The following is a 27,964-nucleotide window of genomic DNA, read 5'->3' as shown; positions in this document are numbered from 1 at the left end:
GCTCCAGGACTAGGGTCAGAGGGCACAACTACGGTCAGAGGGCACAGCCTTCACCCAGGAGGTCTTGGTGCACATACTTGGGATCACAACTCAGATTAATTGCCTCTAAAGCAGGCGCCCCAACCTTGTTGAACCTGCGGGCACGTTTGGAATTCTGACATGGTATGGTGGGCACGGCGACAAAATAGCCGCTTCAGGAGGTGAAGCCAACCACAAAATGACGGCCACAACTGAACTTCAGTAACACAATGGACATCCTTGTGCTGTGGTGGCCACTGCTGCCAAAGCAACTTTTTTTTTAAATCTGCCCAGCGAATCAAGTTTCCAAGAGTTAATCAGAAGCCTGGCTAAAGAAAGCACTACCTGGTCCCACCTATTCCTAAAAACATTTGGCAGGCACCAGAAATCGTATTGGAAGGTGACACAGTGTCCGGGACCCCTGTTCTGAAGTCTTGTGTACATCAAAAAGTGCTAAAAAGGATAGATTTTCTATCAACATGGACAAGGTACAAGTCATATCAATGAATATCAAATAGAACCAAGAAGCCAAAATTATATCAGTTAAGGCAGTGTTTTCCAACCTTTTCGACATCACGGTACCCTTTGACTCAATTCTTCACATCTCACGGTAATTCCCCTACCATTCTCCCCCCACCTTCCTCCCCTAGTTCCCTTTGAGCTAAGCTACACTTTCCACCTTCCCCTCCCAGGGTGAAGGGAAGCACGGGGGTGGGTGGGAAGTGGCTGAGGACCTTGCGGCAGGCCCTGCCCCCTGGGCCAGCTCCATATCCTTGCTGGTGCCGGTGGGAGACACCACAAAAGTGAGGGGGGCCGGTAGCATTGCCGCGGTACCCCTGGGACATGCTCACGGCACCCCAGGGCACCACGGAACCCTGGTTGAGAATCACTGAGTTAAGGTGAAGTGGAACAGAGGGGCGAATGGGCCACAAGCTATTTCCTTTTTTCTTTTGGCTGGGGGATGGGGAGAAGAAGACGACCATCTCCCCATTCAACCGCTGCAAAGAACTTCAGAGATGGCCAAACTGCTTCACAAGACCTTCAGTGACGGCGACCCGTTGACTGAGAAGGTACCAAACTTACTGAAAGCGATGAGGAACTTTCCGTAACCTCTCCTCTGGTAGGGGGGCAAAGTGAGGATGCAGGCCACGTTGTTACCATCTGGCGACTCTTTCTCCTGGAAGAGAAAATCAAAAGTCAAAAGGGTATCGCGTGAGGGAGTTGGGAATTAGTATTCAGCGCACGGTTTTCTGTTAGTTCTTTTTGCTTTTGATAAAGAGGCCAAAATCCTTGTAGCTTTTCTGGTAGCTTCAGAGATATGCTTCAAAAAGCAGGCAGACAATAGGGTAGTAGGGTAACTTGGCACTCCAGTTATGATTACACTCCCACCAGCTCTTCGCCAGCATGGCCAATTGGCTATGCTGGAAGGGGCTGATGTGAACCAGTCCAAAAATCTGGAGTGCCAAAGGTTCACCATCATGGATATAGGGTTTAAATCTCAGAAACTGAGAAGGACTTTGCCCAAGGGAGAGCTTGGGCATCTGGAGTTCTGCATAGTTCTTTGCATTTCCCTTCCATGGAGAAGCAGTTGTAGGAAAAGATACACATTTTCTTAGTTTGCACGAACCGCAGAAATCATGGAAGTCCGCTTCTCATGCTGCAGAACTTAGCAATTTCTAAGAAGTATACAGGACAGACAGCCAGGATGCTGCTTTTTCCACAAATGGCAAGAATCCAAGCCTATCAACCCCCCCACGACGACCACCACCACCATATCCGGCCAGGCCAGCACCTTGGAAAAGTAGCCGCATTAATAAGGGCTCCCTTTGCCGGCTCCATCTTCAGTCAGAATGTAGAAAACAAAGGGCTCCACGTCAAAATAGAGGGTCTTGTGGTCCAGGAACAGCTTGGCCAAGAGACAGAGGTTCTGGCAGTAAATCTGAGGGACAGACAGAAACACCAATAAGAACATGGACCACAGGGTACAACAGAATGTGCAGTACAACCCAGCAAGAGGGGACCCTATACTCAGCAGGAGATTGCAAGAGACCCTCACCTTGTGATCTTTGCCGTCCACCTCGTACACCGAGATGTTGTTCTTCCGGTAGATCTCCTTGCCTGGTGGTTGCCTCCACTGGCACTGGCCCTTGGAGAGAAGAGAGAATGGTTACTAGAAGCATCCACATTTTATTGAGCACAGTTCCCTCTGCTGAGTTCTTTGTTTAACTGTACGGCATCTGGCCAACATAAACCCCATGCTTCTCTTACTTGTTGTTTATTTAATTTTTATCTAGTGGTCCAAATAGAACATAGACAACCCGGAAAACCCACAACACCCTAGAAAACAGATACTATAATCATGCACGCTGAAGATATAAAGCTCTTGATAGCTTCTGCCAGCGTGGTGTAGTGGTTAAGAGCAGGTGCACTCTAATCTGGAGAGCCAGGTTTGATTCCCCGCTCTGCCGCTTGAGCTGTGGAGGCTTATCTGGTGAACCAGATTAGCTTGTGCGCTTGAACACATGCCAGCTGGGTGACTTTGGGCTAGTCACAGATCTTCAGAGCTCTCTCAGACCCACCCACCTCACAGGGTGCTTGTTGTGAGGGGGGAAGGGAAAGGAGATTGTAAGCCCCTTTGAGTCTCTTTACAGGAGAGAAAAGGGGGCTGTAAATCCAAAACTCTTCTTCTTCTTCTCTTCTGTCTAACCCACCAAAAGAGAAACTAGACTCATCTGCTGATATGCATCAACCTTGGCTAGCTCCTTTATAACATCCTTCTCAAACCCCGTGCCTCCGGACACTGCTCTTCCTGGCAGACGAGGTGATAGCGGTAAGTCTTCTCAAACTTCATGTACTTGAGGCAGTACTCGCAGATCCACAGCTATTGCTTCCGTAGGGGTCCTCCGAAAGGGGAGAAATACTCAAGCGGCCGATCTCGTGAGGTTCCCGGAGCACATGCATTCTAACTAATGATTTCACCTTGGTGATCTGGAGAGGGAAAGCGACAGAGAGCTTAGAGGCCAGAGACAGTCGGCCTTTCCCCAACCCCGCGGCAAATAAACCGACCACGGTTTCGCGCCAACACCTCACCGCTTCGCTCCCTTTCTAAAGCGGGCTGGTAGGATCCATCTCAGCATAAGTCTGCAGTTCAAAAACAAAAACATGGCAGATGGCAGCAACGGCAGTTTTTTTCTATGTACCCCTTTCCTGCAGGACGGCATCGCTGCTGCTGTACTAAGGTTAGCAATCTAATACAGCAGAAGCGCCGCCCATCTTCGATACTTATATCTTCGACAACCTTACGCTGGCAGAACAGAGATTTTTCTTCAAATCTGAGGGAATTCCCTGCAATGCAGGAACATACAACCAAAACACTCATGACAGACGGCTACTGAGGTAGTGCATTCCACTGTCAAACAGCCTTTACTGTCAGGAGGTTTTTCCTGATGTTTAGGTGGAATCATCTCTTTTCCTTGAAGCCGTGACTCCTGGTCCTAGTCTCTGGAGCAGCAGAAAACAAGCTTGCTCCCTCACCAACATGACATCCCTTCAAATATCTAAACCTGGCTATCATGTCCCCTCTTAACCTTCTCTTCACCAAACTAAACATCCCCAGCTCCCTGACTGTCTCCTCGTAGGGCATGGACTCCAGACCTTTGACCATTTTGGTTGCCCTCCTCTGGACACGTTCCAGCTTGTCAATATCCTTCTTAAATTGCGGTCCCCAGAACTAGACACAATAAGGAGCCTCCACACCCACCACTGGAGTCACCCTCTATAAACTTTCCCATCAGCTTTTAACTGGTAACATGGCAGAGAGCAGCAGTGGAGGCACTTTTTTGGGGGGGCAGGGGGGGGAACAGGGATGAGAAGGCTCCTTCTCATCCAATCCCTGAGCACCACTGCGTCAATCTTGCTGGTTAGGATAGGAAAGTTTAGCAAGCGCAGCTCAGGTGGCGCATGGGCAAGAAGGAATCTCCCAACTCATCTGCCTACCTCCAAAACTGCTACCTGAGTCACCCTCCTTAAGCTTCTTCTAACTGGCTAGGCTGCAGGAAGCAGTGCTAGAGGTGTAGCAAGGTGGCTAGAAGGCTCACGATGCAATCAGCAACATTTTGTGCCGGGCCCCACCTGTTGCCCCACAAGCGGCAGTCTGGCAAATATGATTTTTCCCAGCCCCAGAACTGATACCCTGTAAACACAGCACGAGCCAGTCACTTCAGGGACGCTTCCCTGCCATTACCTTCTGTACATGGTTAATCTCGTCGTGTTTTCGCTTCTGGTTGCGGGTAATTTTGCGCTCCGGCTGTTCAGACAGCTCGTTCATGTACTGGTCGGTGTTTTTCTGCACCGCGTCTTTGACAGTTTTCGTGAGGGCCAAGCGGTTTTTGTCAACCCACTCATCCAGACGCCGGTTAACTGTGGTGACCAGAGATGGGATTAGCAGGAGAACCCTCCGCCCACAGCAGAAGTGATTCCACACTACAGCTCTAAAAGCTATTTAACGAGAATTCAAAGTGAGGGGATGGTGCTCCCATTTCAGCCTCCCTTGCTAGCCCACTGAAGATCACTTCCTCTTCTCTTGACGACAACAGTCAGCTGGCTACCATTTCCAGCAGCCTTCAAGCATTTCATAGAATCAAAGAGTTGGAAGAGACCACAAGGACCATCAAGTCCAACCCCCTGCAATGCAGGAACACACAATCAAAGCACTGATGACTCATGTTCAGTTTGTGGTCTACTAAGACTCCCAGATCCCTTTCACATGTAGCATTGTCCAGTCCTAGATAATATCTTCAAGAACTATAACCACTAAGACACTACAGTCAGCTGAGAGCAGCAGTAGAAATCAGCCTAAGAGGACTGCATACCAGCTGCTCTCCAAACTGCTTTTACTTGGGGTTTCTGGAGGACCTCTGAATTCCCTCCTAATTGTTACTCATTCTCCTGGCAGTCTTAACTACACTATGCTACACAATTCTATTAGGTTTGCCCCTTACATTCAACTCTCCACTTCTGTGAGTTGGGGCATAATTCAGATATACTTAGATTAAGAAACCCACAGAGATGAAGAATCTTGTCTCTCCAGACCCTCTGAAATCTTGGTGCACAGATCACTTTTGTTTTGCAGTAAAGCTTGTTTAAAATATCAGGAACAAAAGCTCAGTGCTCTGCGTAACTGGCACAAAGAAACCAGGGTTCAACAGAACTCCACTCTCACTGGATGGACACCTCACGCCCCTTCTGCAGGTACCAAAAAAACCCTCAGAAGAACTCACATCCAACATAGTGCACGTAAAATTCCTCCCTGGCTTCTTGTTCGTTGATCCGAGACTGGATCACTTCAGCAGAGTCTGCAAACAAGAGTTCATGTTACGGAAAGTGTGGTTAAGCGATACCCGACTACTATCTGATTGAAAGCACAAGTAACATCTTGCTGTAACTGGTTTTAATGTTTATATTTTTGTACTGTTTTATATTACTGTGTTTTTATGTGTATTTATGTAAGCCGCCTCAAGTCACTTGGGAGATTTGCGGGGTAAAAATGCAATAAATAAATACATAAATGATCGCAGGGAGTTTCTTAGAGCATCGTGGTCAAATCCCTCACTGCCAAGCTGCAGATATGGGAAGCACTTGAGGATAAAGGAGCATTTGTGCAAATTTTGGAAGCTGAAGTAGTAAACTGGCTATGAGGACAAGCCACAACCCAGAAAGATCCGGAATCCAATCTCGAGATAAAACTCACTAGGAGCCTTCGGTTAACTGTGCACTCTCAGCCTCAGTCCTCCATCTCCAGTACGAGGATAATAACACTGGTCTGCTTTACTGGGCTGTCATACTATTTGCCAATGGCGCATTGGTGGAAAGGGCCTACATGTTACATGTGGATAATCCGACACAGGTTAGCCAGCTACGGTCATAGCGGTGGCATTTGTCCTGATAGTTTTCACCTGCATCTGTATTAATCTTCTGAGTAAACTACCATCAGATCCTCTGAAGATGCCAGCCACAGATGCAGGAGAAAAGTCAGGACAAAATGCTTCTAGAACACGGCCATGCAGCCCGGAAACCCCACAACACCCCAGTGATTCCAGCCGTGAAAGCCTTCAACGATACATTAAATGTTAATTTATCAGTTCCAAAACCCATCATTCTCCTACAGAATGTCACAATAAAAACCCCTTTGTTAAAACTAACACAGACCAATCTGAAGTTCTGTTACAAAAGTTGCCCAGAAGTGGTGTTTCAGGGTATTTCAAAAGGTCCTGCTCCCGCCCGGCCAATGAAATCCCGTTCCCCGGTTTCTTAAATTCATTTTGACGCTTCCGAGGAGACAGATAATAGCAGGCGACGCTCTTACGCCAGGTCCCGTCCCCGCGCCGACACAGGTAGGTCTCGCCGATCTCCACGCTGACTTCGGCCTCTCGCGATGGGAGCGGCGGCGACAAGGGCGCGGGGCTTTGGCCGCCCGGGACCCCCGCGCTGTCCGGGCTCCCCGCTCTTCTCCCAGCCCCCCCCGGCCCCGGTTGCCGGGTCCGGAGCCGGGGGGCTCCTGTTCCGCTTCCCCCCCCCGCCATCATCCTCGCAGCCACGGCGGGATCTCCTCCGGGCCCCGCGGCGGCTGCTGCCATGACAACTGCCACGGCGGGGATTTCGTATCAGCGGCGCCCGGCGCGCGCTCCCCTCTTCCTTCGGCGAACAACGGTTCCCAACCGTCTAGGCCGCAACCGGAAGTGATGGCTCCGCACGGCGGGGCACCACAAAGACGGTTGGCGCGCGAGTGTGACGTCGCCGCCCCGCGGTGTCACGTGACGAGGGGGCTCGCGAGGGCAAAGCTGGCGGCGCGGGCGCGTTGCTAGGAGACGGAGGCCTCCGTGGAGACCAGCGTTGTTCAGACCATTGTTGTTCCGCAAGACCCAGACTGTCTTTAATTGAAGCCAATTCAAGTGGCACATAATGTCATGCAAGCTTCCAGGTTCTATAGAACTCTTCGTCAAGCAACTGTTGCAAACATTTAAAAATGGGTGGGAAAAGCAGATTTCCCCAGTCCAGATCTTAAGATCCTGTCAGGCTGAATTCTAACAAGTTTTGCTGAAGGTGCATTCTGGAAAGAAGAAACAAATAGTGAAGGATCCTTTCGGGAGGAGAGAGCTGAAACAGCAAAACTGTTAGACTGCTATATTATCCAGCATTTAAGGTTGGCTTGATGGTCTTTGGAGATCTAGACCTGGAAAATTTGCTTTTTTCCTCCAGCGTTTGTAACAGCTGCCTGATAAAGAACTCGACAGGTCACGCAATGTGTAATTTTGAGTTGGCCTCAATAAAATGTAATCATTGATTTTTTTTCGTGCTTCAAAGAGATAGGCAGCCAATGCCAAAGCTGTGGAGGCGCCAGCTTGATGCTTCCTGGAATGAAATAGGGTGCAAACTTTTGCCTGAGATCTACATTGGGAGCTAAATATGGCTTGTCAGAATAAGCAGTTACAGAAAGAGTTACCAGTCTTTAGAGGAACTCATCCCTTCCCCAGGATTGTGTGTGAAGTAATAATTCTCTGCACACTTTTATCTGGAGATAAGTCCCATTGGGAAGACTTACTTAAGGATAAACACACCAAGGTGTCTCATAAGACTAAGCAGCAAATCATGCAGAGATGCAACAGGCAGCAGCCTCAAGGAAGAAAATTTAGTCAAAATTATGCTAAGGAGTAACGGAACAATATAATCATGCTCTATACAGTTATGAGATAATTGTCAGACCTCAGCAGATGCTGATCAAAAGGCAAAATCAGATGAAAAATTATGACAGTAACATGATAGGCAGCCTTCTATGTGGCAGGTAATTCTACTGCATCTCTGTATAGGAGTGGTTGTGTGATCTAATACTAGCCAATGCAAAGATACAACCCACCTGTCCCGCATGAAGGCTGATTGGAAAGAGGCTAGGCCACAGCAATAAATAGGGTTGCCAGCTTCATGTTGGGAAGTTCCTGGAGATTTCACAAAACAGCCTGGGGAGATCCCCCCGCCCCTTCAAAATCCATTTGATTCCGGTGGGGTGGGGGGGCAGGCGATAGCATTGTCAGGGTACCCCATGGACGTGCTCATGGTACCACGGAACCCTGGTTGAGAATCACTGCTCTTAGATATTTCATGCCTCTGACAGACAATTTTTAGGAAACGATTCTTTTGGCACCGTTTTGGAATTGCTGCTCTGTTGTCCATGAGGATGTTTTCCAAGGTGTGCCTCAGAATGTACCCGACCAGATTCCTTTTGACAAATGCAGATTCTTTTTAGAGTGAGGGGAGAAGAGAGAATCTTATTGGAACATACCACGTCCCTAGAACAAACTTAGTGGGCTGCAGAGAAAACCAGAGAGTTTCGACATGAATGTCTACGTTTTTAATGATGCATTTGAGAGCAAAATGGAGGAAGGAAAACTTTCACAGTTGATCAGGAACACAGTACAAAGCTACTACACAATCAGGGTAGAGAGTCTACACAGCCACCACCTCCTCCTGACCACACTTATGGACGATTCCTGCAAACTGGCCAAAGTTTTCCGTTTCTGGATGACTGGAGTTAGTTGTTCGACAAAAGTCATGTTCGGATTTGTTTTGGAGATGTAACGCTATGCTAGAACACGGCCATACAGCCCGGAAACCACACAGCACCCAAGTGATTCCGGCCGTGAAAGCCTTTGACAATACATATGTTAGATAGTCTTTGCATTTTTGGTTGGGTTTTTTTAAATTTAATTTTAATCTATTGGCAATAAAATTTCCTTACAAATCTTGTACATAGGTTTGGATTTGCAAAGACAAATTAAAGGTCACAGGAGGAGCAGACTCCAACTCAACAGTGTAGTCGCTGTATGGAAGAACGGCAAGATTCGAGTCCAGTAGCGTGTTAGATACCAATAACACTGGGGGGGTGGTGGTGAATAAGCTTTCAGAATGAAAGGCTCCCTCCGTCTGACACAAGGAAGCTTTGACGCTTATACCCCCCAAATCTTGCTGTCCTCTAAGGTCCCACTGGACTAAAATCTGCTCCAGGCCAGTGCGGCTACCCTCTGAAGATGAATGGAAGAAGTGACATTAAAACCTTGAAACCAGCAGATTTCTTGGCACTGTAATCTCAGTATTTTAATGCATGTGAGAGAACAAGTCCATTCTCTCAGTAAGGCTCACATCCGTAGAACCAGCATGTCAGCCACTCCAGACTGTCCAGCATTCGACAAGGAAAGATGGCTTCGACTTGTGCTTTGCATGCAGTTATTCTGCTGAGCTGCGCCTTTAAAAGCTGAATTTTTAGGAATACAGAGAACATAGAGTTCTTGACAGTCAGTGAACCATGGGAACCTTCTAGAACACCGGTGTCAAACTCGCAGCCCTCCAGATGTTCATGAACTACAATTCCCATCAGTCCTTGCCAGTATAGCCAGTGCTCGTGTTGGGAGGGACTGATGGGAATTGTAGCTCATGAACATCTGGAGGGCCGCGAGTTTGACATCCCTGTTCTAGAACTATCTAGAAGAATGATCTAGTACCGTGGTGGCGAACCTTTGGCACTCCAGATGTTATGGACTACAATTCCCATCAGCCCCTGCCAGCATGGTCAATTGGCCATGCTGGCAGGGGCTGATGGGAATTGTAGTCCATAACATCTGGAGTGCCAAAGGTTCGCCACAACTGCCCTATATCATTCTCTCTGGCACCAGGCAGCCACGGCTGCTCAACGAACCATGGTTCATGAATTCAGATAAATTCAGTTCGTACAAGCCACAGTTAACACACCAGCTGCAAATCCTGGTTCGGTACAAACCAACAAAGCCCAGTTTGTTCCATTGCCTGCATTCAGCTATTCCACTGACTGGAGTTTCACCCAACTATGGACTTATTTTATTTTTTCAAAAAGTTACTCATCTGTGCACTTGTTTCACACCCATCATCAAAGTCCCCGTTTATTGTGTTTTCTGAACGCAATCCCCATGCCCCACACTACAGGATACCGTCTGCTCCTCTTTGGGGGACCCTGACATGCCAAAAAGAATACATAAACCATGCTTGAGGGCACATCCTTCCATGGGATAGTTCTGCTGGCCGCTAATTCCCGCCTGACTCCAAACCAAGCAGACCTGAGTTACGTACGGCCACTCAGCTTCATTACGTAAGGGCAAAAATCCTCCACCGCAAACGGATGCTCAGAGAAGGCCTGTGACGTCACCACCCAAAGCTAACTTCTAATCCCAGTTTGCAACCCTGGAGTTTGTTGTACGGGCCCAGCCATTAGGAAGTTGTCACCGCGAGCAAAGCAAATAGGACGTTCAAAAATAGAGCCAGGCCGGACAGGTTGGGTGAGTTGGGTCTGAGGTTCAGAACTGCCCCGCCCTCAGGGATAAGATGTCACAAAAGGAAAAGTGTATGACCTGTCCCTGCCCTCTGATACCATCCAACGTCAGCTACAAACCCCTGTGCTGGAACTGCAGAAGGGTGGCCAGCCTCCGGCTGAGACCTGGGGATGTCCTACTATTATAACCAGTGGTGGGATCCAAAAATTTTAGTTACAGGTTCCCATGGTGGTGGGAATCAAACAGTGGCGTAGCGCCAATGGGGCTGGGCGGGGCACAACGGGGGCATAGCCAGGCATTCGGGGGCGGGGCATTAATAATTTCTCTGTGACTGTAAAAAACTCTTACTGTAAAAAAAAGTTCCTAATTTCCAGCTGGTATTTTTCTGTCCATAACTTATACTCATTATAGCAAGTCCTGTCGTCTCCTGCCAACAGAAACAACGACTTCTCCTCTAATTGACTGCCTGTCAAATACTTAATACTTTCAAATACTTAATTTTGTTTCTAGAAATCAAAAGAAGGATACTTTCCTTAAACAAGGAACTTGACCATATTTCTAAAACATGTTTTTAAAACAGCCCAGCAGGGAGAATTATCCCGTTTTCTACCTTCGCTAACCAGCCACATAGGAAACAACAGGACTATGATTTTTGGACCTAATGGAATTTCTAACGGAAAAGCAGACCCAATTAGTAAGCCCCTCTCGGCACACACAAATGATTAGTAACCCACTCTCAGGAACTAGTGAGAACCTGCTGGATCCCACCTCTGATTATAACTGATCTCCAGATGACAGGGACCAGCTTACCTGGAGAACAACAGTGTTGCCACTTCATGTAACTGTTCGTTCATTGAGTGGTTCTCTGTGCAGGCACATGTGGGACTTCGTATGCACAGGCCAGCCGCAGAGATTTTTAGATAGCTTTTTTGGAGTGTTATTCCCACCCAGGGTCACGTGACCAAGGGGAGGGGGCTCTCCCCCCCTCCAGTTCTTCCTTCGCTGCCGCGAGGAACAGACATGGTTTAGTTAGCTGGAGCAGATTAGAACATAAGAACATAAGAACTAGCCTGCTGGATCAGACCAGAGTCCATCTAGTCCAGCACTCTGCTACTCGCAGTGGCCCACCAGGTGCCTTTGGGAGCTCACGTGCAGGATGTGAAAGCAACGGCCTGCTGCTGCTGCTGCTCCTGAGCACCTGGTCTGCTAAGGCATTGGCAATCTCAGATCAAGGAGGATCAAGACTGGTAGCCAGAGATCGACTTTTTTTTTATTTACAAGCCAGCTGGATCAGACCAAAGTCCATCTAGTCCAGCTCTCTGCTACTCACAGTGGCCCACCAGGTGCCTTTGGGAGCTCACATGCAGGATGTGAACGCAATGGCCTTCTGCGGCTGTTGCTCCCGAGCACCTGGTCTGTTAAGGCATTTGCAATCTCAGATCAAGGAGGATCAAGATTGGTAGCCATAGATCGACTTCTCCTCCATAAATCTGTCCAAGCCCCTTTTAAAGCTATCCAGGTTAGTGGCCATCACCACCTCCTGTGGCAGCATATTCCAAACACCAATCAGATTCCTCCACGGAAGCCGATTTTTCCCTTCATAGCTCTTGTTTTTTCGCATTTGGTACTGCTTCATTTCAGGGTTGTTAGCTTAGGGCTGGTTTTGACGTTTTTATTTCTATTCAGGCCAGTTAGTCAGAACTGCTTTTGTTTCTTGCTGAGTCAATTGGCAAAATGGCATTTTTCCAGATCTGATGGCTCTAACAGGTCTTGACGTTTGCCCGATCTATTTGGACAACGGGACATGTTAGAGCGTGTGCCCTTCTTAAGCCTACTCGCCTTGAAGCAGCCAAGCATGGCAACCTGTTGCTGCAGTCGCTCGCCCGGCCTCAGCCACCTTCTAAGAAGCGTTTAAGGAGACCTAAACACCCCAGAAGCTTTTGCCTAAAGAGAACAATCTCCCCGCTTCTGAACGTGGGGCCTGCCGCCCTCCTAAGGGTCATATGAATGCCATTTTATTATCTTATTTTATTAGAAAGGCCTAGGGCAGAGACTGCTGGAGAAACACACTCTCAAATTCCAGATCTGTGCAGAGACTGGTTGCGATTATCTTCGAGGATATGAACACACTTCGCGTGTGCTCAGAAACACCTTTCCGTTTGCACTCAACTTCCAAGGTTCAAATTAAACCACGGAGAAAGACTAATTTATTCCCTCCCTCTGTTTCCTTTAGGAATGTCACCTCGCGAAACCATCGTCAATCAACTGTGTGGTTTAACAGATTTAGTAAACGGAATCCATTTGCATGGAGTTGTTTGAAAGAAAAGGCGTGGCCTCTGTTTTAACATCAGGTATTGACGGAGAACAGACACCTTCGTTCTTTCTCACACAGGAGGGAATGCTCCTATAGTCACGGAATATTTGGCTGTTTAGAAGCACCTGTATTAAAGGTAATGCTGGAAACATTTCATCAGGAGCGTCTGTGTAATCAAAGCACCTTCAATTGCTATAGATCCAAGAAGATCCAGATGCAAATTCTGGCCCTGCCACCTCCAGTTGCAAGATGGGAGATATTTTTAGCCTACCTTACAGGAGTGATGCAAGGACTGCACGGAGATAATATATGTTAAGTGCTTTGAATGTTTTGGAAGTGCTAATAGAGGCATCTTATTATATTCAATTAACTGACTACTCAACCAAACATGGTCACCCCAGTTTGGAAACCAGCCTACGGGGGCCCCCTTCTTTGACGCAGATTGTAAGCTTAAACACACATATGTCAGTGAAGGATTTGCAGATGCCACAATCACACAGACACACAGACACCACACACACACAAAAAGCTCCAAAGTCTGAAGGTCACCACAATCTACTTCACGCCCAGTTATCACAGGGAACTTCCAGGTTGTCATAAAGAGAATAACAGCAGCTTCACGGGCTGGTTTTCTTCTTTGTTAAAGAAAAAGGGGGGGGGGAGAAAAACCCCTAGGTGCCCCCCCCTTCTCAGTTGCTTGTTTTTGGTGATTCAGATGGTATCCCACAATTGTTTGGGGCATCCGGTACGATCATAATTCCAACTTATCTTATCTAACTGACTTGGAACCACCGATTAACAGAGGAGCATTTATGATGACCAGGATATACTCCTTTCCGTCACTGGTACTCTCACTGAGGTTTCCTCGCATGCCATATGCTCTACGTTTATGTTCTACGTTTATCTTCATGCGGGAAAGAATCACCGGATTCCACTGCTCCCATATTTCTCAGTTGCCATCACTATAGGGATCTGCGTGAGAAATTAATTGATCCTGCAACGCATCTCAATGCAGCCTTAAATAACACCGACCGAAAGAAACAACTCTCGTTTCTTTTCTCTGATAAAGATCCAAAAAATCACTAGTTTTTTACGCTACGTTTTTCACACAACGCTACATTTTTTTACGCTAAAAATGAAGCCTGCCGAAATGGAGACGTTTCTTTTAAATTTATTCCCTCTTTTAAATTTATTCCCTGTATAAATTAATCTTAACTCAAAATTTAATCTTTGAGATTATACCTTATTTTTATCTGTGTCTTTTGTGGATATGAATTTGTATAGCATGCCAATAAACATAAGAACATAAGAACATAAGAACTAGCCTGCTGGATCAGACCAGAGTCCATCTAGTCCAGCTCTCTGCTACTCGCAGTGGCCCACCAGGTGCCTTTGGGAGCCCACATGCAGGATGTGAAAGCAATGGCCTTCTGCTGCTGCTGCTCCTGAGCACCTGGTCTGCTAAGGCCTTTGCAATCTCAGATCAAGGAGGATCAAGATTGGTAGCCATAGATCGACTTCAAAAGACGTTTCAAATTCACAATTGTTTGGGTGGTGGTTTATTTTGAGAGGCAATCAAGGTGGCTGATACTGAACCATAATAGGAAGGGAGGGTTTCCCCCCCCAAAAAACCCCTTTCCTCACTAATTTTCCAAATGCAAACTGCTCTCCTGTTATGCTACTACTTGCCTTGGGGGTACAAGCTAGTTATATTTTCTCCTCACAAGCCAAATCCTGAAGGTGACAGCTACTGGAGGAATGGCGCATATGTACGATGATGAAGAAGAAGAGTTTGAATTAATACCCTGCCTTTCTCTCCTGTAAGGAGACTCAAGGTGACTTACAGGCTCCTTTCCCTTCCTCTCCCCACAACAGATACCTTGTGAGGTAGGTGGGGCTGAGAGAGTTCAGCAGGAACTGTGACTAGCCCAAGGTCACCCAGCAGGAATGTGGGAGTGCGGAAACACATCTGGTTCACCAGATAAGCCTCTGCCACTCAAGCGGAGGAGTGGGGAATCAAACTCGGTTCTCCGTGATTGCAATCCACCCGTTTCTTAACCATCTTCACACCACACCGGGGAAAAATCTTTTAAAAATTCCCCCCAATCTGTGGGTCCAGTCCAAACCTTACTTTCACAATGTACCGAGGGAGCATCCCCAATGACGCCGCTTCGCCTAGCCCGACTCTCTCTCCTGCAACCAGAGAAAATACCTGTGAACAGGTTCGGCCCGTATTTCCTTCCACACTCAGATCAGGCCATGTACCTGAGAGATTAAGAGACAGGCCTTCCAGGTACGCCTGGGGGAGAGGGGAGGGCAAAGGTGTTTTGTGAGCAGACAGAAGGCCTGCCCCTTTTTCTTTGAAAAAGACACCTCTTCCTTGTAGGGCTGTGGTGATGCGTTCTTTCCTGGCAGGGGATCTCAGCCTTTAACAGCTGCGTAGCAGGTTCACACTTTTAACTCGGTGATCACTTCACCTGTTGAACAGCAGCCTGTTCTGTATTAAAAGCACAGGAACGCTTACAGAAAGGAGAGCCGGCTATGCTACTTCTTTCCAATATTCAAGAAAGAGAGAGAGAGAGAGATCCCAGGTCATCCCCCACCCCCAATCTGTCAGCGATTTCCCAACGCCGCCAACATTCAGAGGACCTTTGTCCTCAAGGAATGCAGCACCCTTCAGGAACGAGAATGGAAGCAACATGTGCTAAAATTAAAAATCACCCACCGCCACCCCCAATTAAAAAAATCTTCAGTCCATGACTCTCCCCCCCAAAAAGCGTCAACAGTAGTGGGGAAATTATTCCTCCTGTTAAGATAATTTCTTTAAGAGGCGCTCTCAGGGCTGAATACCAGCAGCCGTCCGTCACAATGCGGCCTGTAATTGGCTGTCACCCAGAGTGGCAGATTCAAGGTTGAAAATCCAGCCCTAGAGCTTGTTTCCACTATCAAGGCTCAATCTGGGAGCGCTGAAAAGGAAAAAATAGGTATCAGGAAAGGGGAAGTGTGCCTTCGACCAGGTGCGCCTTCGAGCAGGTGTAGCGCTCCTCTTCTTCCTTGCCAATGCATCACCCTCAACCGGTCTCCGCATGTCTCCGGCTATGGGATTTCCGGGGTGAGAAACCTGATCTTCAGGCAGACGCCAGTTCCAACCCTTCTGGGCAGGTGGAAGGGCAGGTGTCCATGCCCGTGAGCTTTGGTGAATCAGGGCACTGATTGATCCGTCAGGTGCCACACAACACAAGAGGCCCACAGGTATGCGTCCAGCTGGCTTGGCGGCTCTCCCGGCGCCTCTTGTTCAAATCACATCTCGACCCAACTCGGTGTTTCCATCTGATATACCTGTGAGCACCTGAATTTTAAAGCCCAACCGCTTTGCAAGAGAGAAAGGAGCCCCTATACTCCACGCAGCTCTCGAGGGGAAAGCGGGAGACGAAAAGGACCGCAGGTAGAGAGGGAAGGAGAGAAACCAGGAGCGGAGGGCGGCAGGTGGCAAACGCCTCACCTGCCCAGGTAGGGCCCCATTGAAGCAGCCTCGCCTACTCACCACAGGCCAGCAAGAGGCCCACCAGCAGCCTCGCCATCGCCAGGTGCGTCCAAGTCCAAAAGCCTCCGGGAGAGTAGCTAGCCGAGCTGCGCCAGGTAGCTTGCGGGCAGGTAGACTGGGGAGGGAACTTGCCTGCTCGGCCTTGCCTTTCTGGGCTTGACGGACAGCTGGCCCAACCTGTTGGGGCCGGGCCGGGCTGCGCGCCAGAGCCAGTCACTCTCCCGGGGCCCATTTGCATGTCTCTCAACCTGCCTCACCTGGCTCAGGTGACGGCGCCGCCTCCTCCTCCTGGCGCAGATCTCCGACAGGGAGGGCGCCAACCCCCGCCGCTCCTGGCCCAGATGGTCATTGCATGCTGGGGTCAAGGGGACAGGGGGGCCCCCAGGGCTTTGGGGGAGGTGTGGTCCTGCTCATAAAGGAGGGGGGCCCGGATCATCAAGGGGTGGAAAGTTGCCTTCTATTAGTTTGATCAAAAGAGTCTTGTCCGTTCCAAAACAAGCTTTTCTATTGGAGGGGGAGAAAACTTGCAGGGAGCCAATTATTCTTTTTTTAAAGGGCCAGTCTTTAAAAATGCCCCCAAATTCTGCATTTGGACTGCAGCCAAATCAGAGCCTGCATTTGCACACACGTTGGAGAGCCAGTTTAGCGGTGAAAACATTGGACTAAGATCTGGGATTAAACTCGGGTTTGGATCCCCGCTGCGCCGCAGAAGCTGGCTGCGTTATTGTGGATCTCATTCTCGGCCTAACCTACCTCTCCGGGTTTTGTGAGGATAAAACAGTATGGAAAAAGACAGCATATGAATGAAAAATACAAAATATTTTATTTTTTCATTTATTTTATTTTTATATTTCTAGCCCGGCCATCCCCGAAGGGCTCAGGGTGGCGGACAACATATTAAAACATAGGTTACAAGAATAAATACCGTGTTTCCCCGAAAATAAGACAGTGTCTTATATTAATTTTTGCTCCCTAAGATGCGCTATGTCTTATTTTCAGGGGATGTCTTATTTTTCTGTGTACTGTTCGACGGGCATGCTTCCAAACCAAAACTTTGCTACGTCTTACTTTCGGGGGATGCCTTATATTTCGCACTTCAGCAAAACCTCTACTACGTCTTATTTTCAGGGGATGTCTTATATTCGGGGAAACAGGGTAGCTAGTTAAAAACACAATAAAACTGGAAACAGGATAAAGATGGTGACTGCAACCCCAGTTTCCCCCTCACGGGAGGTCAGAAATACCAGCTGTTGACCCAGCTGGCCTCCTGAGAAAGCCGGGTGGAAGAGCTCTGTCTTATAGGCCCTATAGAATTGGTTCAGATCCCGCAGGGCCTGATCTTGGTTCGGGCCAGGGATTACTAATAGGTTTTCCTCCAATGAACCGGAGGGTCCTAACTGGACAAAATAAATAAATCTGTTCATTTGACATGACTTTTCAAGGCTCAGTATGTCCAGAGTTGGGATCCAGCTGGTTCTCACCAGTTCCCGAGAGTGGGTTACTAATTATTTGTGTGTGCCGAGAGGGGGTTACTAATTGGGTCTGCTTTTCCTTTGGAAATTCCATTAGGTCCAAAAATCATAAGGTCCTGTTGTTTCCTATGTGGCTGGTTAGCAAAGGTAGAAAATGGGATAATTCTCCCTGTTGGGCTGTTTTAAAAACATGTTTTAGAAATATGGGAAAGTTCCTTGTTTAAGGAAAGTATCCTTCTTTTGATTTCTAGAAACAAAATTAAGTATTTGAAAGTATTAAGTATTTGACAGGCAGTCCATTAGAGGAGAAGTAGTTGTTTCTGTTGGCAGTAGACCATAGGACTCTGTTATAATGAGTTTAAATTATGGACAGAAAGATACCAGCTGGAAATTAGGAACTTTTTTTTTATAGTAAGAGTTTTTTTACAGTAACAGAGAAATTATTAATGCCCCCGCCCCTGGAATGCCCGGCCACGCCCCTGTCGTGCCCCGCCCAGCCCCATTGGCGCTACGCCACTGTTTGAATCCCACCACCATGGGAACCTGTTACTAAATTGTTTGGATCCCACCACTGAGTATGTCCCTTTCTCTCATATGTGTGTATATAGGTGCTAAACACCCCAAAAGTAAATGGCCAGGTTGTCACGGTGACTAGAAATCCATGCGTTCCACTCAGGAATCCTGACCCACCAATTGTGCTAACATACTTTGTCGTGGCCATTTGATTTTAATGCTACCGACTAGATGTTTGATTTCAGCGCTACTACCAAGACCAAGATTGGACTGCCTGACTGTCTGAGAACTCTTCATCAGGCAGAAGCTGAAGAGTTCTGTGATGCTCAGAAGTGTGCATACTGCTGTGCCAACACATGTCGGCTGAACATGTTTTCTCACTCAGTTGAGCCGTTGCCGTCGTCCGAATTTACACGTGCAAGATGTGAGTCGCTTATGGTTCTTCCCTTTCTTTTATTCTCGTAACCGTTCGTGGAAATCAAACTCGTTTTCACAGTGGAGGTACCGAGGCTGACATCATTGGCTTGTAAAGTCATTGGCTCAGAAGAGATTCGAACCCAGCTCATCATCTGTGGGTGTCACCGTGACTCTTAGCTTATTATGACAAGATGACACGGTGCTTCCGTCTGAAAACACGAGGGAATTGGACAAGAAGTCTGAAGAGGATGCCAGGTTCTGTCACATGAAACAAATCATACGCACAGAACTGTGTTTATATAACCGCCACTTGTTTCACTAGTAGCAATCCACAAACATCTTATTTGTTTCTTTATTTATTTAATGAGATTTGTATCCCACCAGCACCAAGCCTTTATTGGCATAAAATAAACATACAAATTTGTATCCCGCCCTTTCCCCACAGGGCTCAGGCCAGGTCACAGCATAAAACCTATCCATCAACAAATTGATAAAACCAATTAAAAGCAGATAAATACAATATAATATAAGCGCCCAGACTAATAAGTTAAAAGAGGTGGCAATAAATACATACAGCTTTCCATCTACTTCCCCCTCCACCACCAACCACCAACCCCGAGTCCGAAAGAGATGATCTATAAAACTCAATCTGGCTGGTTAGATGGAAAGGCCTGGTAGAACTGCCATGTCTTGCAGGCCTTACAGAACGGCCACAACTCCGGAAGGGCCCCAGTGCTTGGAAGATGTATTGTCGAAGGCTTTCGCGGCCGGATTCAACTGGTTGTTGTGGGTTTTCCGGGCTGTTTGGTCTGGTAGATCTTGTTCCTAACGTTTCACCTGCATCTGCGGCTGGCATCTTCAGAGGTGTATCATAGAGACTTTATACCCTGTTTTCCTTCCCAACGGGGACCCAAAGTATTGTACATCATTCTTCCAACCTCCATTTTATTCAGTGGTGGGATCCAAAAATTTTAGTAACAGGTTCCCATGGTCGTGGGATTCAAACTGTGGCGTAGTGCCAATGGAGCTGGGTGGGGCACGATGGGGGTGTGGCTGGGTATTCCGGGGGCGGGGCATTCCTGGACGGGGCTGTGGCAAGGACGCATCCGCTGCGCAGGTCCTTGGGCGGGAAACGAATGCACGCAGGCACAGGCTGCCACGCATGCCGGTGCACCTCCTGCTAGACTGCTTCAAGTTCTGTGCACTACTGCTGAGGAGAGGGGCGTAACTAAGGCAAAAATCACATGGCAAAATCACCAATTAGTCACCCCCTCTCGGCATACTAAATAATTAGTAACCTACTCTCGGGAACCTGTGAGAACCTGCTGGATCCCACCTCTGATTTTATTCTCACAGAACAAGCCTGTGAAATGGATTAGGCCGACAGAATCGTGACCTTGCCAGCTTCCATAGCAGAGTAGGGATAATCTAATACTCTAACCACTATACCACGCTGGCTCTCTTCTTTGCATATTAGAAGCACTATAGATTTATTGTAGGGCAAACGCTTCACCCGCTCTTAGACAATGCTGTGATGTTATGGAATGTTCATAAACATTCTGGTTGTTCAGGGGGATGCTTCTAGCCATATCACGCTGACAAAAAAAAGTGCAAGGAAAAACCTAATATAGGGCCTAGGAAGGCTGTGAATACACAGAATAAGATTTAGAAAGTGAGTGAATCAGTAAAGCAAACCGTTTCGGGGCTCAGAGAGCCAGCGTGGTGTAGTGGTTAAGAGCAGGTGGATTCTAATCTGGAGAACTGGGTTTGGTTCCCCACTCGTCCACCTGAGTGGCAGAGGCTTATCTGGTGAACCAGATGTGTTCCCACACTCCTACATTCCTGCTGGGTGACCTTGGGCTAGTCACAGTTCTCTCGGGACTCTCTCAGCCCCACCTGCCTCACAAGGTGTCTGTTGTGGGGAGAGGAAGGGAAAGGAGCTTGTCAGCCACCTTGAGTCTTCTTATAGGAGAGAAAGGTGGGGTATAAATCCAAACTCCTCCTCCTCCTCCTCCTTCGAGGCTGAGGAAATGAGAGAGAATATGCATTAAGCAAGTTCGCTGAAGAAACAAGTTTGAAGGATGGAGTTTGCCTGGGGGCAAGAGAAGTGGATGAGGTCACGTGGAAAGGAGAGGCTGTGGTGTGTGTGGGGAAACTGACCCTTGGAACAAGAGGGAGCTGGTCAGAAAAAGGAACCAGATGTGGTGCGTCTGGAGGTCTGGAGGCCATAGGAGGGGGGTGCTATTGAATGCAGCATATGAATTTGGTTGTCGGCTGCAGGCCCAAGTGACAATAATAATCCCTCCTGCTGTCATCTTCTGTCGGTATTGCACCGCACCGCGCTCTTTCTCATGCTCCACGTTCCCACGGCAGGGGCTCGTGTCCGACCGTGGACATTCCAGGAGTTCCGAAGCTTTGCATTGCCTGTCAAATGACACGCGTGTGAAGGAGTGACTCAGCTGCTGGCAGGAAGCGAGAGGAAAATTAAAGGTTTCCTGTCCGGCTGCACATGAGCTATGACTGTACAGAATCTCCAAGCGGCTTACAATCTCCTTCCCTTCCCACAACAGACACCTTGTGAGGTAGGTGGGGCTGAGAGAGTTCTGAGAGGACTGTGCCTGGCTCAAGGTCACCTAGCAGACTTCATGTGGAGGAGGGGGGAAACAAACCAGATAATAAGAAGAAGAGTTTGGATTTATATCCCCCCTTTCTCTCCCGCAGGAGACTCAAAGGGGCTTATAATCCCCTTGCCCTTCCCCCCTCACAACAAACACCCTGTGAGGTAGGTGGGGCTGAGAGAGCTCCGAGAAGCTGTGACTAGCCCAAGGTCACCCAGCTGGCGTGTGCGGGAGTGCACAGGCTAATCTGAATTCCCCAGATAAGCCTCCACAGCTCAGGCGGCATTGCTGGGAATCAAACCCGGTTCGTCCAGATTAGATACACGAGCTCTTAACCTCCTACGCCACTGCTGCTCCTGTAGAGGAGTGGGGAATCAAACCCAATTCTCCAAATTAGAGTTCACTGCAGTTTTCTGAATTAGCATATGGTGGTGGGATTTTTTGGGAAAGACAACTCATATTTATTTAAGAGCAGTGTGGCATAGTGGGTAAAGTGCTCAGGTGACTGAATGGGATAAACACAGCCAGAGGTTTCTGCTTAGTCATAAGCAACCACTGTGTACTAGTTAGAGCACAAATGTCCCCCCTCCTTGTGTTTTTGAGTCTGTGGGCACTTGTGGAATTCTGACCCAGCATGGTGGATGCAGCCACAAAAGAAGAGAAGAAGAGTTTAGATTTATATCCCCCCTTTCTCTCAAGCAGGAGACCTCAAAGGGGTTTACAATCTTCTTGCCCTTTCCCTCACAACAAACACCCTGTGAGGTAGGTGGGGCTGAGAGAGTCTCCCAGAAGCTGTGATTAGCCTGCGTCACCCAGTTGGCGCAGGTGGGAGTGGCACAGGCTAATCTGAATTTCAGATAAGTTTCCACAGCTCAGGTATGCAGAGCTGGGAATCAAACCCCGTTCCTCCAGATTAGATACACGAGTTTTTTTTTTAACCTCCTGCCACTAAAGGTGGAGGCAGCCCACCATGGTCACAGCTTCCGTCCCAGCGTTAAGATCCTTGTGTTGTTTTTTACCCGCTGCTGCCAAAGCAACCTTTAAAAAAAACTCCAAGAGTTGATCAGAAGGGTTGTTGGACAAAAGTCTCCACCTAATAACAGGCAGTGTTAGCATAGCATCATGGTGCCCTCGTGAGCGCCACGTTGGAGAATCTGGGGCCAAATTCCTGCTATGCCACGTGTGTACTTGTTGGTTAACACCGAGCCAGCCCAGTCACGCTCTCAGCTGCACTACCTTACAATGTAGTTGTTAGAGGACAAAATGGAGGAGAAAAACAGAACATAAAGCTCCAATAATGAAAATACGCCTCAAATGCAGGTCTTCGCCTTTCATAATCTCTCAGGCCCCTTCTGCATTACGCAAAATAATAAAGCGTTTTCAAAACCACTTTTCAATAACCGTTTGTAAGTGGATTTTTGCTATTCCGCACAGCTTCAAAGAAAGCACTTAGAAAGCAGTTTTTAAAAGTGCATTATTCGTGCATATGCGGAATGAGCCCGCAGACAAACGCGCGAAAGCTCGTAGGATTGTTGTATGAAAGTGTAACAAAAATAGTTCAATTTATTTGATTTTAAACTCCTCAGAAGAAATCTAGGTGGTGGTGATGCGTACGCATGTGAGAACAATTAAAAAAAAACACAACCCAGTCTGATCATGTGTGATGCTGTGTACATATAAAAGCAGCATCAAATAATTACAAAAATGACTCAAATTCGAATGAGGAAAATAGGTGTTGGGAGAATGCTGTCATGTCGCTCAAAAGCGTCGTGGTGTGTCACCTTTGATACGCTTGTCATAGGTTCGTCGTCGCTAGACGGGCAGCCCTGTCCAAGAACTGCCACCACCCCCCCCCACATGAAGACACCTCCCAGAGGAGTGGGGAGGCTGAAAAAGTCTCTCCGCACTTCTGAGAAGCTTCTATAGGGTGATGCTGCTGTGTTTGGCACATTATCCTGGTGCTCGGGGTGTGGGGGAAGGCATTGGCCACACGCCAGTGGGATGGCCTCCCCTCTAGGGTAAGTAGAAGCAAGCCTTTATTGGCATAGACAACAGTACAACAGTAATAAAAAACAGATTAAAAAGCATATACAATACAGGTCGAAGGAAATCTACTGGCATTTAGTAATTTCCAGGAGAAAGTCTGCCACTATCGTACAGAGAGGATTAGGGTTGTCCAACAAGTAGTGTAATCTAATTAAATCAGGGAGATGGGGTAAATGTAAAGGAGTAAGACAAATGTAAAGGAGTAAGACATACTTGGATCGGATTTCCTTGAATCTGAGACAGTGTAGTAATTGGTGGGCCAGAGATTCAACTGAGCCATCATTACATGGGCACAATCTTTTAGCCTTTTCTTGCTTATTAAATCTGCCATGTAACAAGGCAGAAGGCATAACATTAAACCTGACCAGTTATTAAGGGTTGTTCTCCTTTGAGCAGGGTTTATTAAGCAATACAGGTAGTGTGCCAAGTGACCCTGTTCAAATGGGAGAGAAAAATACAGGGGGGAGCACGTTTTCTTGGCTGCGGTGACAGGGTAGAGAACTCTCTATCCGCACTAGGGTAAGTGCCCCAGGCAGGGCAAATCCACCAGGCTGTACACTCCGCGTCTCATATGATTCCCTCGCACCTCAAGCAAGATGGGGCTCTAAACTATACTGTTACTGTATTTTAAAAAAACGACAGGACCCGAGGTACGCCTCTAAACCAATACTCTCCTCTGGAAACCCTCAGTTGTGGACGCAGCAGCTATGAATACTCACTCAGCATGGGAAATGTGCTATTCATGAATGCCAAAGGCATTTTTTTATATTATTTCTTTTTGTAACGCGTTGTGGGAGCTGACCGCGAAGTCGAATCTGAAGTTTGTCAGTAGCCCAACGGCATCTTTTGCGAAGCCAAAGATATTCCTAAAAAGACTTTCTCCCAAATGATGCCTAATTATATCCCTGTGCCTAACTTAATTTGAGCTGAAATTCATGGAGCTGCAGACTTGGGAGTGCAGGTAATTGCAGGGAAGATTACTTCTGATCGTGTGAGGAGTCTCTTTCCCACCCCTCGTAGCACATCGTTTGGGATAACTTCCAGCTTTCGCCTCTCGGAGAAGTTAACCTTTGTTTCTTGGCATTCTTCCCCACAGCAAGCCATTTCCACATCAAAGCAAGCATCCCAAAAGGAGAAAGTGACAAATCTAGTTCCCAAACCAAGTTTCCCCCCTCCATACAAGAGACCTGGTACTAAAGGCTTTCGCCTCATCTCATTCTTGATCTTTGCCAAGAATAACTTTTTTTGGTAGTCACCGAAACCGGTTTTCCAAGCCTCAGTACACAATTGGCCATGGTGGCAGGGGCTGATGGGAATTGTAGTCCATAACATCTGGAGTGCCAAAGGTTCGCCATCACTGTCCTAGAGGAAGAGTAACTTAGGGTAATGATTAAAATGTTCGCTTCTGGCGGGCTTTTCTTTACTAAAGTCATGTATAAACTTATCTAAAGTAAACACAGGAACCCCCCGCCCCCCCCCCAAAAAAACCCTGACATTTCAGTGCTTTGCAAGAAACGTGAGAATATACTGTAGATTTCTATCAGCCAGGAATTGAGCAGGGATACAATATGCAATTTTTCGTTCTTTATAGCCCACATGCCTGTAGGGATGTTAAAAGATATTCCAGATCAAGTGGCTTGGAGGATTACTTACTAACAGTCATTTCGGTCTACTGTGCTACCTTCCTCCAGAATCCCACAAGGTCCGTCATACTGAAATAGAGGCAGACTGGTCCCCGGTTGCTCAGCTTCTGCCAAGCAGGGATTTGAACCCAAGATTTTGGTGTTCTAAGTCATTTACAGTTATGTCACACTGGTGTGTGTGTGTGTTTAATGTTCACCTGACTTTTGTGTAACCCCAATAACTCCACCCAACCTGCACGGGCTTTTGCCAGTTAGTCACCCAGGGAGGTGGTGGAATGAACAGGGTTAAACGTGAACAGATGAGATCAGTGGCATCATTACGTAACACCCAAACGCGCACTTGCTCGGCCAACTCAGGCTTAGATTCCCGAACGACCGGAAGCGGGCTATTACAGAACATTGTGGCCTCCAGTAATTAAACAGTTAATAGGACAAATTATTTTGCAACGTTATTAACATGTCTAAGGGTGGAAATTAGTATTTTGTACTTGGCTTTACTATGGTAAAGCCAAGTGCAGAGGCTGGATCCTTTGCTGAGGGCTAAGACTATTGCAGCGTTTGAAAAGCAAACCCAGATAGCCACACAAAGGACAACTGTTAATACACAACTGCTTAGCTGGGCTAATGCTGCTGTAAAGGACACAGAATCCACTAGGAAGGCCTGGATCACTCATTCCAAAGCTGGTAATCATCAGGTCTACAACTTAGAAAGATGTTTGTGCTACACCGTAGCCTCACAATAACCAAGAAGGACAGACCACATCTGAGGCATGACTCGCTTAAGGCTTCATATAACTGAGCCATTATTTGAGTGGAATTTTGTAATCTTTGGGGAATATCTTGTGTTAGACCCAGTACACCAGTTTACTGAACACTCAAATGAATCCACTGGATGAAAACACTTTTAGGACTGCTGTAACTTTCTGTAAAGATGTACCCTCTGGCTGGCACTTAAGGATCAAGTTTAACTGCTCGTTATTTCTTGAGTCCTTCCCGTGACAAGATGAAATGCTACCTGATTTTCCAGGTAGTACAAAAACTACATACACACCGTACACACTTTGACCCAAGACTTAAAGGGGCTACAACTCCTTTTACAAATCTGCATTACCACTGTTGATTCAAGGATGGGGAATTCTACAGTACGCCACAGGAGGAAGAGCTTAGCTACCTTGGGCCTAAGAAAGGAAACCAGTTTGCAAAAATTGTAACCCCGGCGTCACTCATGAGTTACAGAACGGTGCAGCACAATATTGTAGCATACTAGCCCTTTGTTGTTTTCTGTGTGTCCTTAAGGCAAGTTTTTCACACACCTCTTAATTTGAATAATTCAGCATTCCACAAACATCTCAATAACAAGGCTGACTCCACCCTGCCCATTTCTTTATCTTCAAAAGCACATCTTCTAAGAGCTTCAGGGGTTTTGTGTAGATGTTGAACCACCTTTCGAGATAACATTCCTGCCCTACCTCCTCATCTTCACAAAAAAAGTGATGTAAACCTACAGAGGAAAAGCGTGTTCTCAGGAAGGTTAGGGTCTCGGTTGCTCAGATGTTTGTAGCAAAAAACCCCAGATGTTCATTACTTAGTCTATTCCTGTTTCTCCCTTGTGAAGAATGCAAGTTTGCTTTGCACCACGCTGTTCTTGCTATAAAAACAAATGCTTTGGCTAAGAGTGGTGGACTTAAGGGAATGGAAAAGGTACCTTTTTGATAGCCTCATAAACTGCCTGTTCCTGGAGATCAAGCCATAGCAGGTAACATCCATGCTGGATTATGGTAATACATTGTAATGCCGCAATTGAAAACTCATCAGAAACTCCCAAGTGGTACAAATTACAATAACATCCCAGTAGCTTCCTTGCTGATGTATCTACTTGCCCGGGAACAGATTGACTACCACATAGAGAATGCCAGGGGTCTGCAACCTGCGGCTCTCCAGATGTTCATGGCCAATTGGCCATGCTGGCAGGGGTTGATGGGATTTGTAGTCCATAAACATCTGGAGATGTTCTGCAGGTTGCAGACCCATGGCTTAGCTGATACTAAATGGTTCCCAGGCCCAGTTAAAGGTGCCCTCCATCTGGACTAGATTTTGAACAAGTTTCAGACTGTTACATTTCTCAGTTTTTATGGTATAATTTTGTTGCTTTGACATGTAGTTGAGAAATCTAGAGATTTTTTTGTAGCTATGTTGTGAAATATATCTTCATCTATTTATGCTGCTCGTCGATGTTCTGGCTGTTTTCTGAGCCTTTTCTATTATGTGTGATCTTATCAGCATATTAGAACATTTCAATTCTGTAACTAAAGCTTAGATACATGTAGTAGGGTAAGCTACATTTTTTAAAAATATGTCACTGGAACGTAAACTGAGCTACATGCAAAAAAAAATCTGGTTTATTTATAGACAGGAGCAGTACTTTCCGAGAGGCTTAAAATCAACAGAAAACTCATGTTATTTTTAATATTGAATGAAAATGTTTTTATTACTGAAACTGCCTATCCCTCCCCACCCTGTTGAGAAGTTCTGCACATGACTAAAACATTTTCACTTGTAAATGTATGGGATTTCAAATACACACAAAAATTAAAGGAGGGAATACGAGGTTTATACACAAACGGAACACGGAGTACACAAACTTGCAACATAGCCTGACATCGTATCAAATAAAAAGTTTTATAAATTCACATGGTCGGGGATTCTATACAGGCTCAATAGGGCCTCTCGCGGCGGTCTTGTCTGTGGTCTCCTCTGCAGAAGAGAGAAGGGAAAATTTAAATTCCAGACTTGCAGCGTTATGTAATTTGCTCATCATACAATGAGAAACATTCACGGAAACAGGGATAATGAAGATATGTATGTTTCACTTAAGGGTAAGACACAGACATGGATCAAGTCTGTGAGCCAGCCCACAATTCTTTTCCTGAACACAACAGCTTGTTCACAACAACCTCAGCCTTGCCAAAACAATCCTTACCTGGAATCCATTTTCCCTGGTCCAAAGTTGCCTCTGTCTCCGCCTCT

At 47.0% G+C, this 27,964-nt stretch overlaps 2 protein-coding genes and 1 long non-coding RNA gene across 4 annotated transcripts in view; 2 read left to right on the top strand and 1 right to left on the bottom strand.

Annotated features, from left to right (window-relative positions):
• The window catches only part of PRSS8 (serine protease 8), a 155,047-nt gene that overhangs the window by 26,945 nt on the left and 100,138 nt on the right, over positions 1–27,964 (top strand). The gene's annotated exons all lie outside the window — the stretch shown is intronic.
• Positions 1–27,964, top strand: part of BCKDK (branched chain keto acid dehydrogenase kinase) — a 105,369-nt gene that overhangs the window by 42,967 nt on the left and 34,438 nt on the right. The gene's annotated exons all lie outside the window — the stretch shown is intronic.
• On the bottom strand, positions 27,398–27,964 carry LOC125444561. Its single transcript, XR_007246225.1, has 2 exons — positions 27,918–27,964; positions 27,398–27,691 (listed from the first exon to the last, which is right to left on the bottom strand). It is a non-coding gene; the product is annotated as an uncharacterized LOC125444561 (long non-coding RNA).

The sequence above is a fragment of the Sphaerodactylus townsendi genome, linkage group LG15 (assembly GCF_021028975.2).
Source record: "Sphaerodactylus townsendi isolate TG3544 linkage group LG15, MPM_Stown_v2.3, whole genome shotgun sequence".
NCBI classification, from domain to species: Eukaryota; Metazoa; Chordata; class Lepidosauria; order Squamata; family Sphaerodactylidae; genus Sphaerodactylus; species Sphaerodactylus townsendi.
This window is presented reverse-complemented; position numbering and strand designations above follow the sequence as displayed.